The sequence below is a fragment of the Amyelois transitella genome, chromosome 20, assembly GCF_032362555.1.
Source record: "Amyelois transitella isolate CPQ chromosome 20, ilAmyTran1.1, whole genome shotgun sequence".
Classification (NCBI taxonomy): Eukaryota; Metazoa; Arthropoda; class Insecta; order Lepidoptera; family Pyralidae; genus Amyelois; species Amyelois transitella.
This window is the reverse complement of record NC_083523.1, coordinates 2,889,837-2,909,388: the sequence shown is the minus strand read 5'-3', so window position 1 is coordinate 2,909,388 and position 19,552 is coordinate 2,889,837. Positions and strand designations below refer to the sequence as shown.

The window sequence follows — 19,552 nt, the reverse complement described above, 5'->3', positions numbered from 1 at the left end:
CCTAGTGTGAGGTAATCAGGTGATTACACGAAGCTACTTCTGATTGACCTCCGCCATCTTGCGGGGAATACCCGACCCACATTGGATCATGATGAACGCTGCACTAAATAAAATATGCCTATTCCCTTAGTCGCTAATTTTACTATATCCATTATATTATCAAGAATATGTCATGTTTTATTTTAGCTAATTATCAAAAATAAAACACAATTCGCATATAGCTCTCAATATGCAAAGTCTAATTGGCACGGGAGTCGCATCGAGTGTTGCCAGAATTCACATTTTTGATGCAAAATAATGATGCCAGTTTCGTGAGATTATTTTTGTGACAAAAATTGGGTTGTTTTCTATTGTGCTGTTCGTGGGATTATTTTGTGCTTGCGACACTTTTTTTTTTAGATTCTACCTCTTAAATCTGAGAGCGAACTCTTGTCGGTGGATTTAAGTAGAACTTCCTCCAAATATTTGTTTTCTCCGCAATTTTTCCTGTAGGTACGTGAAAAAGTAAACGCATCACGTTTACTTTTTCCTTTATTTCATAAAAAATATTGATATTTTATATCTATCTATTTCTAAGTCGCAATAACATACATACATGCATATAATCACGTCTACATCCCATGCGAGGTAGGCAGAGCCAATAGTCTTGAAAAGTCTGATAAGCCACGTTCAGCTGCTTGGTTTAATGATAGAATTGAGATTCAAATAGTGACAGGTTGCTAGCCCATCGCCTAAAAAAAAGATCCCAACTTAATAAGGCTATCCCTTAGTCGCCGGAAATCACACGGCACAAAATTGAACAAAATTGTATTTTTTACAACACAATCACGAAAGAACGCGTAAAATGTTTACAGGCGTTTCTTTTATTACTCAAACATTTTGTACAATTTCTTGTAAAACTGACTCAGCGACTTTTTATTAAAATTTATGTATTGTAACAACAAAAACGTGTACTAGTTTTTTTTTTGATCAGAAACTGAACGGCATCAAAGCATATTTAAATAATTTATCTTATACTATTAAACAAGCAGTGTTCTTTAAATATAGTACCAACTGTGAGAAAATTTGTTTTACCAAATTGTCATACATTATCATTTTTTCTTTTTATTATGGTTTTTAGGCTGTGATAATAATATTTTTTGTGATTTTACTTATGTCAACCTTAAACCACATAATTAATAAAAAAAAAACATATACAGGACAGATTACACAAGTTTGAGTTAGCCTCGAAGTAAGTTCGAGGCTTGTGTTAGGAGATGCTAACTCAAGAATACTATATTTTATAATAATAATAAATAATAATAAAGATAAACATTCAAGACCCAGGCCAATCAGAAAAAGTTCTTTTCTCACCACGCCCTGGCCGGGATTCGATCCCGGGACCTCCGGTGTCACAGACAAGCGTACTACCACTGCGCCACAGTGGCTGTTAAACATAATCTAGGGTTGCACTAAGAGACCATTTTTCAAAATTCCCACGGAATTAAAAATTTTGATGATTATAATTTTACACGGACGGACTCTAGTAACAGCGTAATAAATTTGAAAAAATACCGCAATTATCATCAAAATTAAAGATATTAAAGAAATGCCACTGACCCCGAAAGGGTAACAACAGGGTGTTGCCTAAATAATATAGAGAAATTAACGTTTGTCCCCTCGAGGTTATACAGGGTGTGTAAACACGCGATGGTGTCACTAACAATGGCCAAGCGACACAAAATATAGGTTCAATTTCGCGACACGACATTACATGACTTTGTGTCTTTCAGGCTTTTATTTCGGTAACCATTTCAATGTACGGTTGGGGTCAAAAGTACATGGAAGAATATATAACATCACGTCTTTATCCCCGACGGGGTAGACAAAAGTAAACTTTGTGTCAAAGTGTTTTCTAATTCTCATATCGGTCGTAAATCTCAAAATAAACTGATAAAATTTCCCTGTTTTTGTTGGTGATCTATAGATATATTGACTCTGTCTACCCTGTAAGGGGCAAGAACGTGGTATATATGTGTAACCTAAATAAAGACGGAGTGAGACAACATATCGCATGGGATTACAGCAGTACGTTCGAAATGTTTGCCACATGAAAACACACGGTTGGTTACACGTCAAACGATAGTCCCACGATACTGGCAACGATAAATGTTTGATATCGGTAGGTTGCTTAACACATACTTTTTGTCTCTCACAGGGTAGACAGAGCCGATAGAGTTGCTAATGACAGAAGAATCCCAAGTTACTTAAGCCTATCCTCTAAGTTTATTATCAGACCAAGGTTTGAAAAGTTTATCAAAATTAAAAGACACGTTAAATTATATAGTCCCACGAAACTTTCAATAGGTACTTAAGATAAGATTTATAAGCAATAAAATTGATAAAGATTTTTCAGAAATCCCACTCGGATGAAGCGCCTTGATAAAGATTTTTCAGAAATCCTTGCAAAACTTAGTGATAAATTTGTTTATCATCACGTATTTTTTATATCTCGAACATCTACATGTCAAACTGTGGAGTCCCAAGATACATGGATGATTAATGTTTAGCGTCGATTATTAGGCTTCGCATGTGCGAAGAGCGACGGCCATTTTGAAATCGCTCCACCAAGGAATCTGTCAGGATTGATACACGTGGAGATCCATCATTTATCCGATCCTACCACGGAAAAAGCGGAGTGATAATATGAATATTTATTTATAAGGATTATCATGTAGTTAGTAATTAATTAATCTATTTAGGGTCTTGGACCTGGGCAAACATCAGATTTGAATATAACATTTTGAGGAATTTGAATTTATTAATTCAAATCTTTATTAAGCCTTGAAGGTTAATTATGTGAACTTACTGCTAAAACCATTTACCGCCTACTTACTTAGGAAAATCGTAAACAAATATAAAATTGGACGTTACTATTACGGATGCATGCAAAGAATTTGTAACAATTTTGATTTAGACAACATCATGAATTTTGCATTACATAATTTAAAATTTCAATTACTGACATTAATAGTATGATATCAGAATGGAATGACCTCGAATCACCTTATTTACTTTCCATCTCTTTCAAATTAGGCCAATTAGAACAAGACAGATTCTTTCATTTCCTGTCTATTTCTTTTAATTGGTGTAATTAGAAGAAAATGAAGTTTCAAGGGCATTTGTCCCTTCTGAAGCTTGCTTAAGTGAGCGTTTCTTCCGTGGTTATATACATACATATAATCACGTTTTTATCCCTTACAAGGTAGACATAATCAATTGTCTTGAAAAGACTGAAAGGCCACTTTCAATTGCATAACTTAATGATAAGATGAGATGAGAATTGATTCAGTAGTATATTGCTAGCTCAGCGCCTAATAGAATTCCAACTTATCCATAGTTTTTTGTTTACATATTGTCTTTTTTCATTCACCACAGAACCGAACCTTCATAAAGACGTACATCGTCTTCCGGCCAACCAGAATAATCCCCTGTCATGTCCACATGATTCAATAAATCATGATACAGCTAACAAAGGGCTGCAAATAAAACGTCTCGATAGAAACAGGATGTTCCTTCTAGTGTTTATTACCCTGCCTTTTCGGTGAATTCAATTTGCAGGGACGGTACGGTAGAGTGCTTTTCTAACTTCTGTTTTGTGTATTTTGAGGATTCGATGCGGAGTATTCGATAACGCGATAAAGCTTTTGCCGTTGTCGCTTCAATCTTCGATAATTGAGGAAACAGTTATGTGCTTTTCAATTTGTTCACGGCATGTTTACAAAATTATGTTAAATTAAGTTACATTATCTCTAGAACAGCCTCATACAGCAGAACATGTACAGCATAAATGTATGGGCTTGGCGTCAATTTTTAAACCTGTTCAAAAGATTTGATGAGATACTAATATTCGATTTTGATGCAGTTAACATTCTTTAAGTAATTATTTCCTCTATAAGTATATTTATACGTTTACATACTGGATTTTAAATAACTTAAACTCATTATTATAATTTTTTGGTAATTAAAGTTAGTTGGAGAAAAATGTTAACAATTTGTATTCCATAATAAGTAATCTAGATTTGATGTATATCTACAAGACGTGAACAACAAAGAAAGTATATAAAATGCTATTTTGCCTCTAAAAAGTCCTTGCGACGGGGAATTGTTAAAATAGATTTTTCAAAATAATAAGGGTTGCGGTATCCCGTGATGCTCTTTATAACCCGTTCAATTTGTCGCGATAAATCATACCGTAATCCAAGATAAAAGGGATAGTAAGTATTTCAGTATAGTTTTTTACTGCACTGTAATATTGGTGTTGCAGAACGTTGTTTATAAAAGTATCAAAAGGTGAGCAGGAAAAATTAAGAAAAGTTAAAACCCAGAATTAGTATAATTGACAACGTGAAGGAAAACAAAGAGCATAGATTTCTGACAGGAATAGTTTTGAACTATTGGTTTAGAATTTTTAACTTTTTCTTAACTCATTATGGTTGGTTTGTATTAATATTTTATTAAAATAACGTTGTATCATTTTCTTTTTGTTGATACAGATACATACATACAAATAATCACGTCTATATCCTTTACGTGGTAGTCAGTCTTAAAAAAATTAATAGGCCATGTTCAGCTGTTTGGCTTAATGATAGAATTGAGATCCATATAGTGAAAGGTTGCTAGCGTGTCGCCTAAAAGAAGAATCCCAAGTTAATAAACCTATTCCTCAGACTCCTCTCCACTCTGGAGAGGAGCCCGGGGTATGCCTTTAACATTGACCTGGATTGAGCGATTTAGGTTTTTACACGAAGCAACTCACATCTGATCACCGCAACTTTTGCAGGTAAACCCAACCCGTATTGGATCTATCATGTTTATCCGGAACGTGCGTTACACATAATATTAACAGTACCCGGTTGACCGAGCTTTGCTCGGTCTACCAGAGATGGCCCTGATATTGTTTCTTAAAACGCGGTTTTTAAAATGTTTATATATCTTGGGAACCGAGCTTTTCTCGAACCTAGGACCTTGATAAATCGATTCCTTGAGCCGAAAAGCCCCTAATCTGTAAATTTTATGAAAATCGTTGGAGCCGTTTCCGAGATCCTGATTATATATATATACAAGAATTGCTTGTTTAAATGTATTAGATAGATAGATTACATATTATGTATATAGAACCAAATCGTAACAGAGGGTGCAACTGAGGGAGAATAATTCCATAAATTAAGGAGTTTAATCTTTCTGTCGTCGCATTATTCGCCGGTTAAAAATCCAATCCGAAATCCGCATTCGTTTGGCTCAGCGTTTCCAATTAGCGGTGCTGAATGAGCCTGAGCTGCGAACTGGACGGCGACAAACCAGCGACAGACCTTCGCTAAATTTAAGTCGCGATTTTTTGAAAACTTCAGCGTTAGTGCCGTGTGGTTCCCGGCACCAATTGAAAAAAGAATAGTACCACTCCATCTCTCTCCTACAAATGTCGTAAAAGGCGACTAAGGGGTAGGCTTATAAACTTGGGATTCTTCTTTTAGGCGATGGGCCCACTATTTAAATCTTAATCCTTACATCTGAACGTCATACATTATGCCTTACATTTGATTGTAGCCTTTCAGTCTTTTTGAGACTTTGGGCTCTATCTACCCCGTAAGCGATAAAGACGTGACTATATGTATGACTGTTCTTTCCCGAAGGCTACACCTTATCTGTAGTATCTGTCTACCTTAAATTTTCATGCAAGCTTATTGTTTTTGGATACTCTTGGCCTGATATTTCATCAGGACGTCACCAGTTTGATCAATGTAGGTATAGTGTAAATTAAAATATTAGAAGTGGAAGGTTTGCCTAAATCTAACTTTAATGGGAAAGAAACAAAATTTTTCGAAATTTTCGATTTACATTAAATCTAAACCATAGATCGTGGTAAGCAAAAAGAAGCCGTGAAATAGGCTTGATAAAATACAGGGCTAAAATTTTTCTTAAGGGTATCGGTTAATTATCAAACTAATGTACATAACTTTGAAAATAGTCTTGGTACATGGCCGCGGTGGGATTCGAACCGGTGCCTTTATGCGCAACCGTGTTTTGACCAGGCATCTTACCGATTCGAGCACCAACGCTCACAATTTACCAGACACCCTGTATAAGTTTGCCTTCTTAAAAATCGACACCCTGTAAAAGTTTGTCTTTTTAAAAATCGACATCCTGTATATGTTTGTCTTTTTAAAAATCGACACCCTGAAAAAGTTTGTCTTAAAATCGACACCCTGTAAAAGTTTGTCTTTTTAAAAATCGACATCCTGTATAAGTTTGTCTTTTTAAAAATCGACACACTGTAAAAGTTTGTCTTTTAAAAAATCGAAAGTGTGTACCGAGCGTCAAACCACTTCTTATTTATTTTTCGTCGTGGCGACGTCTCCTTTCGCGCAAAGACAAAGCGTGACAGTGTCCTCTTATTTTCAGCCACGTAATGACTTCGCCGAGTTTTATATACAAAACGCTTTAGACCCTCTAAGATTTTTAAATAAAACGGTTTTAAGGGAAAAGTATTTATTTACGTTCAGCCCGACCCAGTATCGAACACGACATTCTTCATACATAAAATCACGCCTCTGTTCAGGAGATGTACGCAGAGACTACATCTTTATACATTCATAACTCTCTTCGTGCAGTTTCACCAGGAATCGCAATCGTATTTCAATTCGCTTTAGTTTCTATACTAAATTGACCTACACATTCAGGAAAATGTGCAACCGCTAGTCAAGATGGGTAGGTTCCCTTGAGTAATAGGGCAGGTGGAAGTCCCTTGATTCTGGACTATAATGTCTCATTTTAGAGTCAGTGAACCTAACCACTATTTTTCAATATGGACAAGAATCACTTGTAAAGAATAAAAAGGTCACACGGAAGTTGCTTCGTATTTACAGCTGATTTACCTATTCCATGATCGTGGCTGATAGAAGCATCTTAAGCTCTTCTCTAAAGGGTGAAGATGTATCTACTCTACCGCTGATAATCTTTGTTCAGTTATAGCGTCAGTCCCGGTAATATCCTCACTACTCTGGAGAGGAGTCAGGGCTACACCTTTACAACCATGATCCTAGTTTGTGTGGAAAAGGTTTTAACACGATGCGACTCCCTCTTCCTCTGACCTAACCCGTTTTGGATCATGGTTATACATCCAGTTGCCTGAATGTACACATTTATTTACGACTAGCTGTTGCCCGCGACTTCGTCCGCGTAAATTTCGAGTTTAATCTTGATCATACAGTCAGATACAGACAGACAGGCAAAAAATTAAAAAAAAAATTCTACCCATTTCAGTCAAAAACACTAAATGTACAGACAAAATATTTTTACTGTTTTATTATATGTATAGACGATTTCCGTCACGATAAGAGCATCGGTTAGTTATCAAACTAATGAACAGTCTAAAATAGTTATTGGTACTTGGCTGAGATGGAATCTGAACCTGTGCCTTTTATGCGCATCACGTATTTTAACTGAGCACCTTATCTATTCGACCACCAACGCTCAAACGCTTTGTTCAGTTCCAGTAAACATAATTATTCTGTGAGTAGACTCTAATTTTAAGCATCTCTTTGGGGGTAATTGCAAATAGTATTCAGTGAACGTGTAAATTTTATCCCGAATATCGCGGACGGAATTCCGCCAAATTCATTGAAGAAGTACAAATCTAATATTATAAAAGATATATTCTCTGCTTACGAGAGTTAGGCTGAGACTTTTTAGCTTTCGTGCTTCTTCTGCCACACCCAATTATCACACTCATACATTAGTGTTGGGATCAACACGTTTGGATCCGAGTTCATATCTCGGTGGGACCTCCATTACATGTGCAGCTATTGGTAGACTTCTAGTCTTAGATCTGGAAGCAGAAGTTCTAATAGGCCCAACTAGAAGATTACGAGTAACAATAGCTGCACATATAAATATTATTAACACATACAATTATCAATTCTCTAAAGAAATTCCTACCGAAACAAAACCACGGGCAACAGTCAACTTAAACAAACGACAGTTCATTAACTTTCTCGTACTTTTCACTCAGTTACTTCGAAACAAGCCAAAGGGTATTTGGAGTCTTACAAATGTCCAGAAAGGTCCACAAATTGAATCAGCCGGCTCGTTCCAAACGACAAAACGACTCGCCTCTTGAGGAATTTCAGCAAAAACACGAAGGTTTGCTGGATCCCGATGTAATTTTAAGTGGGTTTAAGAAAACCAATGTACCTTTTACTGATAATTTTGTTATGAGACATCTCTCATCTACGTTCTTAACAGATACATCTGTAAGATAAAATTCAAGTAGAAACGTGATTTTCCTGCTGCCGGGTTGTGGACGAAGGCATTACCCTGGGTTCATCTCCAGGGAGAGGACGCAACTAAGGAAAGTTATAGGATCTGGTTAAGTCCACTGTATTACTAAAAAGAACTATATAAAATCACGCCTTTTACCCAGTAGGGTTAAGAAGAGACTGCATCTTTCCAATTGCCACGTTCTCTGCATATTTCTTTCGCTTCATCCACATTCATAACTCTCTTCATGCAAGCTCTGCGGTTTCGGGTACTCTAGACCTGACCCTTTGCCTTTTTTTTAAACTTATATTAATACTGAAAATGGTTAGTGCACACTTGATTGTTTTAGTAATCAAATATTTAAGTACTACTTTCACGTCACTATGATAAAAAATATTAGCCAAGATTTTCAGTGAAAACTTTTACATATTTTAGCGTCACTATTTATTATTATTATTTATTTTTTTACAAAAAATAATAATGTCTAGTCACTTTTCCAGTTGTTAGTAGTAAATGTAATGTAAAATCTATTTCACTGCTTTAAAAGTGGCTGTAGTCGGATGAGTAAGCATTATAATTTTTATTTTAACGTCCATATTGTTAAAAATATAAACAGCAACCACAACCATATGTAAATATATAACTTTATATTTTTGGTGAGATTGCGAAATTTTAAACAAAAAGAAAATGATCACTCTGTCTCTCTCCCATAGATGATCGTAAAAGGCGACTAAGGGATAGACTTACGAACTTGCGATTCTGGTTTTAAGCGGTGGGCTAGCAACCTGTCACTATTTGAATCTCAAATCTATAATTAGGCCAACCAGCTGATCATAGCCTACTTGTCTTTTCAAAACTGTTGGCTCTGTCTATCCCGCAAGGGATATCCCTTAAAAATTTCATACTATACATACATATGGTCACGTCTATATGTCTTGTGGGGTAGACAGAGCCAACAGTCTTGAAAAGACTGATAGGCCACGCACAGCTATTTAGCTTAATGATAGAATTGAGATTCAAATAGTGACAGGTGCTAGCCCATCGCCTAAAAAAAGAATCCCAAGTTTGTAAGCCTACATTATTATGTATATTCTGAAAATTTTTAGTACTTCATAAACTTTTCCGCATGTAAACTGTAAATAAATAATATTTACATACCTATACAAGGAAATTCCTCGTGTATTTTCCCCGCATTGAAAAACTATATTATGTACTCCTCTCACATTCCGTAAAACCAATTACACAGGTTTTATAACGTCACACATCACAACAAAGATAGGAAATGTCCATTAATTTAATCCATATCAACTTATTTTTTAATATAATTTCATCGCGTGTTTCAAAATGAAGTTTGAAGCGAAAAATCGCCTGGTCTTACAGGACGTCCGCCCAGCGCGAAGGCTGAAGCCGTACTGAAGCTCTTCTTCATAGGTACTAATAAGGCTTACCTTACAAGTTGAAGAGGAAATCGACTTGCTTACGATACATTGAGTTATCTGTTCAGAGTTTCTATATGAACTTTCTTACAAACAAGTAATGGATCTAATACAATTTCATAAGTTTTTTTTATTTTAAATCGACTGAAACACAGAATATATAATATCACTTGCTTTAAGTTTAATGATAATTATACTGTAGTGTTAATGCTTGGGTATTAATACGGATAATAATGGATACTTGAGAACAATTGTATAACCCTTATAACTATCTTATCTTATACTTGAAAAGTTTCTATACCAAAAGCAATAAAAAGTTATGATTTTGTATTTGTACTTAGGATGAAAATAAATATATACGAGACAAATTACACGGATTGAGTTAGCCTCAAAGTAAGTTCGAGACTTGTGTTACGAGATACTAACTCAACGATACTATATTCTAAAATAAATACTTTTATAGATAAACGTCAAAGACTAGGCCAATCAGAAAAAGTTCTTTTCTTATCATGGCCGCGATTCGAACCCGGGACCTCCGGTGTCACAGACAAGCGTACTACTCCTGCGCCACAGAGGCCGTCAAAATCATTAGTTTCATGTGCAATCTACTCGATTCCTTATCAAACGTAAAAATGCAATTAAAAGCTAAATAAATTTGGGATGGGGGTCGCCGTAAAAAGGATTTACTCTTCGACAACAAATAAAAGGAGTAACCAGAGACTCCACATTTCTACTTGCCACGATCCCTGTATACTTATTTTGAGCCATCTCCATTTATTTTTTTCAGTTTTTTTTTAATTCTTATTAATCTGGTACGTTTACCAGACCTTTAATAAGAATTTAAAAAAAACAATGCCGTTAAAATGCCTACCTTCAAATCGCTTACCATTATCATCAACCTTAATTTGGTTCTACACGTGACCCTGCTTTGCATAAATTCCTCCGGCCGTTCCATTCAAAGGCCCTATAAGCCTAACTCAATGAATATACGAGAAGAAATTTCCCTTCTTGCAAAAAGGCGCCATAAATTTAGTTTTACGACCTGCAGGTGACTTTCGAAAGGAAGATATTGACAAATACATTGTCCTCGTAATTTGCTTTGTGCGCTGAAAAAAGGTTAAAAAATGTTCATAGAGATAAAGTATAAGCCATTTTATATATTTTAATCCTGTAACCTGCATTTATGTTACCGACAGAGAGTTATGAATGTGGATGAAGCGAAAGAAGTATGCAAATTGGGCGTGCATTTATGTATGTATGTATGTACGTACACTGTTCAAATTACCTGACAGATTTGCGGGTTGCTGTTTTGACTTTATATCTCAACGTACAAAAGAAAAATAACAAAAACATTAAGGGACCACAGATAATGAGAAAAGACAGAAGAAAAGAAAAAGTAATTAATTAATCTATTCTTCAGCTCATTACAAAAATTCGTAGGTGCCTGTTTAGTTTCCTGTTATTCTTTTTTTAGAAATAAATCGGTAGATTTAAAACTATTTGATAGTTTGAACTGTTTTTTATATTTACCATATTTCTGGCAGGCGAAAAGAAAGAATAGAGAAAATATTTAAAATTGACAACTGAATCTCTGTCAAGGCAGAATGTTGCGTGGGTTTTTTTTTATTATGGTATTGAATTTTCTTTTCTCAAGCTTAATTTGCTTGATATTTCTGGCGTGTGATTTCTTTGCAGAGTCAATTCTTGGAATATTTTATCGGCTTCGTTTATTTTGTGTTTTGAGGCGTGGACGTAGTATGTTGTGAAATTCAAACGAGAGTGAACAAGGGATTGTGTAAAGTTGATCATTGGTTCAGAAGTCCACTTTCCTTGCGAATATTCGTCGTTGCAATCGAATCGTGGTTTAATTATATGTTGTTGTTTGTGTAGTTCTTTGGTTTTTTCAGGAAACGATCTATCGTTATTTTCGTTCCGTTTTTAAAATATTGTTACTAAAACACGAGAGCAGCCAATAAAATGACGATTGTTCCCAATAGTCAGGTGAGAAAATTTGTCACTGGGTGACCGTGCTAGATGGGACAATTGGGAATAATCGTAAAATAAGAGGTACCTTTACTCCTGTTAACTAGAGCTGGAAGTGATTCCGTGATCCATGGGGTGTGCCCCTAGTGGTGTGTATGTAAAGTTCTCTACTTTGATTACGGATTTTTGGTAATAGTTAACTAAGTAGTAGTCAATAGAATAACAAATAGTAAAGAAGCTATTTGTTATTCTATTGACTATATGTTGTAAACTTTTTTAACAGAATTTATTTTCTACCAAATATTTATGCCAAAACAAAAAACTACGACTCGAACTGGCTCTATTTTTTCTTTGACTGATATTTTTTATATTACTTATTTCATGATCCGAGGAGTTATTCTCAAAATTATACACAAAAATTGTTCAAACTGCTGCTATATTTTATTCTATTTGAATACAGGGTTTTCATCTTTCTTTACTCTGAGTACATTAAAACTCAATCCCACGCAAACTAATTCGCTTTCACCAACTTGTTACGAAATATGTTACGATACATTGTTAAAAATTTGGAAACTGATACACATGATTAAGACAAAGCCATTTGTGATGCTGCTCTAGTAGCGAAGAACAAACCTACTTCGTCCCAGCTGTACATCTTCCCATGCAAATTGTTAAAGCCAACCAAGGGAAAAGGTTATAAATCTCGGATTCTTTTATATATAGGCTATATAGCTAGATAGGATAGCAACCTGTCACCATTTGATTCCTAAGTCCACTATAAAGCCATACCTTTCAGTGGCCTTTCATATTTTCGAGATTTTTGATCAAGTGGAAAGATAATATGAAATATAAATATATACGGGACAAATTACACAGATTGAGTTAGCCTCGAAGTATGTTCGAAACTTGTGTTACAAGAAACTAACTCAACGATACTATATTAAAATAAATACTTATATAGATAAACATCCAGACCCAGGCCAATCAGGGAAAGTTCGTTTCTCATCGTACCCTGGCCGGGATTCGAACTCGGGACCTCCGGTGTCACAGACAAGTGCACTATCGCTGCGCCACAGAGGCCGTCAAATGTAGTATCTGTCTACCCATTAAGGAAAAGAGGCTTGATTATATGTATGTATTTAAGATAAATGCATCTCATTATGCAATGTTGAAAAGCCGCAATCAACGTGTCGATGCGATTTCATCCGATGCGATTAAACATGTTTAAACATGTCGTGCCATCACCGACGTCACGGGGATTAATGGCGCCTATTGAGAGACGAAATTATATTTGTCAATTTTATTATTGGCATTATTTTACTAATGTTATTAAACAGCTGAACGTGGTCTTTCAGGTTTTTCAAGGCTGTAGGCTCTGTCTGCTCCGCAAGACGCGATTATATGCATGTATGTATGTACATTCATAAAATCACGCCTCTTCCCTGGAGAGGTAGGCAGAGACTTTCCACTTGACAAGATCCCTGCATACCTAGTTCTTTGTTTCATTCACATTGAGTCTCCTCATGCAAGCTCGTCGCTCGGACCTTTGCCAGGACGTATCCGATTTCATGAAGATTGTCTAGTCTTTCCAATCCTAACATTCGAATTCACAATCCTTCAAATATTGCATACTTCTTTCGCTTCATAACTCTCTTCATGCAAGCTCGCGTCTGTTTCAGTTGCTCCTCCTCCTTTCTGAAAAGGTAATAACTACAACATTAAAAGGAAAACTGTTGGAAGACATTGATTCTACTCTTCCATAAAAGGTTTCAAATAATTCAAAGAACTTACGCTTGATAATGAATAGAGTTGATAAATCCCTCTTTTACGATTCTATTGATAAACATGGCTACATATTTTGACCTACTCAATTGTTTTATCTTCTTCCTCCTGGCTTTAGTCCCGGTTGCATCGTCACTTCTTCGGAGAAGAGCCCGGGGTATGCCTTTGACCATGGATCCTAGATCCTGCAAAAGTTGCTGAGGTCAGATGGAAGTTGCTTCGTGAAAATCCTGACTTCCATCTGACCTCAGCAACTTTTGCAGGTTAACACGTGTTGGATCCATGGTTGCCTGAATGTGCAGGTTTCCACACGATGTTTCTCTCACCCTGAGAGCATCGATTAGTATTCAAACTAAAGCTCGAATTGTTTTAACATAATATTATAAACCATAATGAGACCAACAAAACAGGCAAACAACGGGTGTGTACAAATCAAAACATGTCAAATATTAGCGGCGTTGCAATCAAAAACACAATCTAGTTGCGCCCGATGCAAATCCCATGTTATCCCTGTTTAACATTCATACTCATTTATATTTACGGGTGTGCTGCCTCGAATTCTATTTTAATATCAATTATACATACATAACATATGTATGTTAGACATATGTATGTACATATGTATGTATCACGTCTATATCTATATGGTCACGTCTATATCCCTTGCGGGGTAGACAGAGCCAACAGTCTTAAAAAGACTGAATGGCCACGTTCAGCTATTTGACTTAATGATTGAGTTGAGATCAATTATTATGTTGAATTTAGTCTTTCTCTTGATTATAGTCCTCCGGAGAGGAGCCTGAGGTACGCCCTTGACTATGGATCTTTGATTGGATGAGTCAGGTTTTTTTAATAAACGACACCCGTCTGACCTCCGCAACTTTTTCAAGAGAACCTTACCTGTATTAGATCGATGATAATTACAGATCCAGTTGCCTGAATCTGCAGGTTTCCTCACGATATTTTTCCTCATAGTAAGAGCATCGGTTAGTATACATAATATACGAAAAAAACTTCGGAAACAGTCATTGGCCGAGGTGGGAATCGAACCTGTGCCTTACCGATTAGACCACCGACGCTGTCTAGAACTAGTTGAATTTTAGATACTCGTATAAATGTGACAATATGTAAGTATGTATGTTAAATCAGTCTATCAAAACTTTGCATGAAGCAGACGTTTACTCCGTTCACTCTTATCTGTGAGTACTCTACGGTCAACCAACTCGCACTGAAATGGAACATATTCACAAGATACTTAGATAAACACCTTGTGTCGTAATTATACCACTACTATTTATTCAAGAATTTCTCGAATGGAGAAACCTTTAAGTAGGTGTATAATTTATGTGACAAATACTTATTGTGACGTCCCCTGCTCTCCTTGTATATGTATATATATAATATATCTGGCGGTTATGGGCTGGATATCATATCTATAGCTAAACCTAATCCCTCTTAAAATACCGGCAGCGTTGAATGATTCAGTTAAAATTTTTACTTTTTACCTGAATTAAGTTATTTACTGTTTACCAGTGGCGTTTCATCTAGTTATTCAAATTATTCATAATACAATGAATAATTTGGTTGGTGGTTTATTTTCGAGTTTTAATAGTTGTTTACGTAAAATTACATTAAAGTACCCCGTGTTTGTCTTCTGTTGGTAAAATACATTCAGTGTCCGTCCCAACGCTTATCTAGTTAAACATTACTTAAATAATTAGATTAACTTATTATTTACATAAATACATTTATATAATCACGTCTTTAATCTTTATATAGTAGACAGTCTTAAAAAGACTGAGAGATGTTCAGCTTAATGATGGCATTGATATTCAAAAAGTGACAGGTTCAAATTCAAATTCAACAGCAATGAAGCAAGCAACAATGACTATTAATTTTTGTAGTGAATTTAAATGTTTGTGCCACGTACCAATTTCCATGCAAAAGTGACACTTTGTTCCGCAATGTCTTATCGATTCCTGTAATATGACATTTTATGACATATTATTATGAGTTCACTACTGTTCGCAATGATGCGACTAACGATGTATCAAAGTCCGTTAAGTTGCTAGTTGTCAATATAAAAAAGCTTGTTTATTTTAAGTTTAAAAGAAATGTAGTTTTAGCAAAGCAAAGGTTTAAAAAATAATCTTAGCGTAACAATCACAAACAAAAATACCTTATCTTCAATAATTAATATTTTACAATATGCTGTAATGCTAAAAACTTGTGTTGATGTGTTATTTTTTATATTTTGCACCTTTAGCAATTTTTGTACTTGAGCAAAATATTTGTAGAGGAAGTCTGCGTTGATTTTAGCCTGCAAAATGCAGATTATTACATAAAAAATATTCGTCAAAGACTGTGGTTCAGTCCTCTTGCGTTTTATCTTCTTTTAATTTATAATATAACTGAATTATTACTATTCGTAGTGACTCCTAAAATATTTGTTTTTTATGAATGCTTATTTAGTTTTCTTGTCGAATTCAAATTCATTATTATGGGATATTTCAATAACACTTTATAACTGTCATATCTTTTTGTCAATCTCAAATGTTCAACATACATAAAATTAAGCCTCTTTCCTGGAGGGGTAGGCAGGGACTACCTCTTTCCACTTGCCACGATCTCTGCATACTTCCTTCACTTCATCCACATTCATAACTCTCTTCATGCAAGCTCGGCGGTTTCGGTTACTCTTGACTCTTCAAATGTTCAAACAACTACTAATTAAAGTTTCCGATCCAAAGAGTAATGGGTGTCTCGTGTCGTCGTCGGCACAAACACGTCTAGTCAAGTATTATTAATCCAGCCTTTAATCAAGGTAAGCTGCAATCAGCTTCATTATTTCACTTTAGCTCGTCTGGGTTTGGTGTAATGTACTAGTTGAGGCGATTGGTTCTAATATTTATGGTTATAATATGCATACATACATATAATCGCGTCTTTATCCTTTGCGGGGTAGACAAAGCCAACAGTCTGGAAAAGACTGATAGGCCACATTCAGCTATTTGGCTTTAAGATAGGATAAGGAACAGCGTGATAAGGGAATGTTGTGATGTGAAAGAAGATGTAGTTACAGGAATAGAAAAGGGTATGTTAAGATGGTTCGGTCATGTGGAGAGGATGAATGAAAGCAGGTTGACTAAGCAGATATACAAGGAGAGTGTGGAGGGAAAGGTCGGAGTGGGAAGACCTAGACGAACGTATCTTGATCAAATTAAGGACGTCCTGGTAAAGGGTCAGGTCAAAAGTACCCGAAACCGCCGAGCTTGTATGAAGAGAGTTATGAATGTGGACGAAGCGAAAGAAGTATGCAGAGATCGTGGCAAGTGGAAAGAGGTAGTCTCTGCCTACCCCTCCGGGAAAGAGGCGTGATTTTATGTATGTATGTATGTATAGGATTGAGATTCAAATAGTGACAGGTTGCTGTCCCATCGCCTAAAAGAACAATCCCTAGTTTATAAGCCTATCCCTCAGACGCCTTTTAAGTCCCTGGGGAAAGAGATGGAGTGGTCCTATTCTATTGGCGCCGGGAACCACACGGCACATTATCATTGAATAGTTACAATAACAAAACAAAAAAAAATATTATTTATTTTTCTAGATACCAATACCAAAATTTTCCTCGCTGCCCATGCCCGTTATTCATGTTTCATTAAGCTTTCAATAGATAATAATTGGATATTGCCGATGTCCCAATAATTATACTGCTTGGGTTGCCAAGCATAAAGCATATACTCTTACTTTATTTTTACCATTACCATTTACCAAAGCGATAGGCGTTGACACCGTGTGGTTTTAGTGAGTTCAAGCCCCACATAAGCTGTCCGGCTTCCCGTAGCCGTAGTTAAAAAAAAGTTCTGGACTAGCGCCTATTTGCATTTATATAACGTTTTTGTAGCTTAATTTCCACGTAAAGGGTAACACTGAAGCCTAAGCATCTTAGGTTCCAGGTACCATCCTTGCATTTGGTAAATCCTTCATAGACATCTATTAATAGTGATTTTAATTATAAGTAGATTACGAACTTATTGATTATAAATTGAAACTGTAAATGAAGAAAATATATATAACAACGAAATTTATAAATTGTAAAGTCCCTGCATAGCATCAACCTGCAGGAGTGTCAGAGTTTCTAACCCAATATTTTTAAATATGACTTTTGAGGTTTTCTGCCTCATTTGCAGCAGCCTTGGATTTGGTTACCTGAAGATGATACGGCGCGAGTGTAACGCTAGTAGCATCCCACACCAACGGTCGCCTTAATCTCTGGGGCACCAAAGTCATACCGTCCGGTCTCTGGCCATCATCACGGGTCAGACTTTTCCATTAAAATTCAACGAATTAAATTTTCTGCCATCAGCTCTTTCGCATGACACACGTGACGCCGTTTTCATCGCGTGAAAGACTATCGCTATTTCGCTTTTTATTATAACGTGAAAAGGGATAGCGGTAAAAACAGCGTCGCGCATGCTATGCTAAGGGAGTAGGACCAATACGATTTAAAATTTTTATCGATAACATTTATGACTTGGACCACGCTGAAAACTAAATGTCACCCACAAGCTGCTTCATATAAGATTGCTTGCTTTGACGTCCAAAGTGATGCCACTTAATATATGCTGACTTGTCATTGCTGGTGCACTTTAAATGCACTAAGATATTTATTGTAGCATGTTGTAGGAATTTGGTTTATACTCTTTTACGTTCAACGTTTATTTTCGAGTATTTATTTCTAGAAAACTTGAAAACTTGCATCATGCATACTTTATAAAGTCTCTCTGTTCTCTCTGTCTGTATATATGCGCTAATCTCGGAGAGTTAGGTACTGATTTTTTTCCCGTTTAAAATGTTGGCAATAGGAATTTTTGAGGAAATATCAATTAATGCTACCCGTGCGAAGTCAGGGCGGGTCGCTAGTTCGTAATAAATCCTATTTTTGTTTTACAACTAGATACTTATTTGATGAAGGTGAACTTGCAGTTGGCAAACGGCATAGAGTGTAGACTTCAAAATCGTTCATTCTCACAGATGGCAAGAATGATTGTAGAATCGATTGTGGCTCAAACTAGTAAATCTTTTCTATACACATCATAAACGATGGCAAGTAAGAGAAAAACATCTATGAGTTCGGTAGTAAATCCGGAAAAATCATTTATTTTTCAATTATATCCTTCCGTAGAAAATATTTTTATTTTATGAAAAAATGCCTAGTATCTTCTTCGGTTATTTAGGTTTAAGATAGAAAATAAGTAGAGCGTGGGTTCGTCGTCTCAATGTTTATTTCAGAATATTTTCTCGGATCGGAAATGCATAGAGTATAAAAATGCTTATCGGTAAAACATAACAAAGCCATCTAGTGCAAATCGGTGGAACTACAACGCAGTCAATAAATATTGTCGCGTGTCCACTCCTACTTGGAAGCCAGTTAGATGGCGCTGTCATAGACTTTTTATCTGTACTTTATTTTGTTATAGTTTGTTAATACGTATGTGACGAGACGTACTTTCAGGAAATATTGATCAACTCATCCTGTGTCTTATTGACGCTATCGTAATATTATTACTGAAACAGAGTCCTTTTTTAACTCTTTGAGTCTTATTGATCAACTACACAGGCAGAATGTAATCTTTACCCGATGACATGACTTCGAGACAAAATAATTGGTAAAAAAAAGAACATGAGTAAAATACTTTCGATCATGTTGGTCTTCATAAAATGCAGTTTATTTTGAAGACGTAAGGTTTAAATTAGACTAAATCTTGAATACTTTCGGGTAGACATTTAATTTACTTGATTTTATTAAAGCTACGCTATCCACTTTAAGGTTTCATTCCATTACAACGTATTCTGTAAACTAAAGTTAAAAAAATATTAATAACACAATAATTAAAAATATATAAGATATTTATTTTAAAAAACAAAAACCTTATAAAAATTTATTCAAGTATCTACGACAAGCCAGCTATTATTTATTATTATACCAGCAGCTGTTCTTAGGAACGAGAATCTTTCTGTCAGGACTCTTAATTTTTTTTTCTTTAATGAGA

General features: G+C 35.6%; 1 protein-coding gene across 1 annotated transcript in view; it reads right to left on the bottom strand.

The window, feature by feature from the left end:
- Positions 1 to 9,698, bottom strand: part of LOC106134432 (leucine-rich repeats and immunoglobulin-like domains protein 1) — a 48,591-nt gene extending 38,893 nt beyond the window's left edge. The window contains exon 1 of the mRNA XM_013334495.2: positions 9,457 to 9,698. The gene's annotated coding sequence lies outside the window, so the exon portion shown is untranslated. The remainder of the gene's footprint in view (positions 1 to 9,456) is intronic.
- Between the last annotated feature and the right edge of the window lie 9,854 nt (positions 9,699 to 19,552).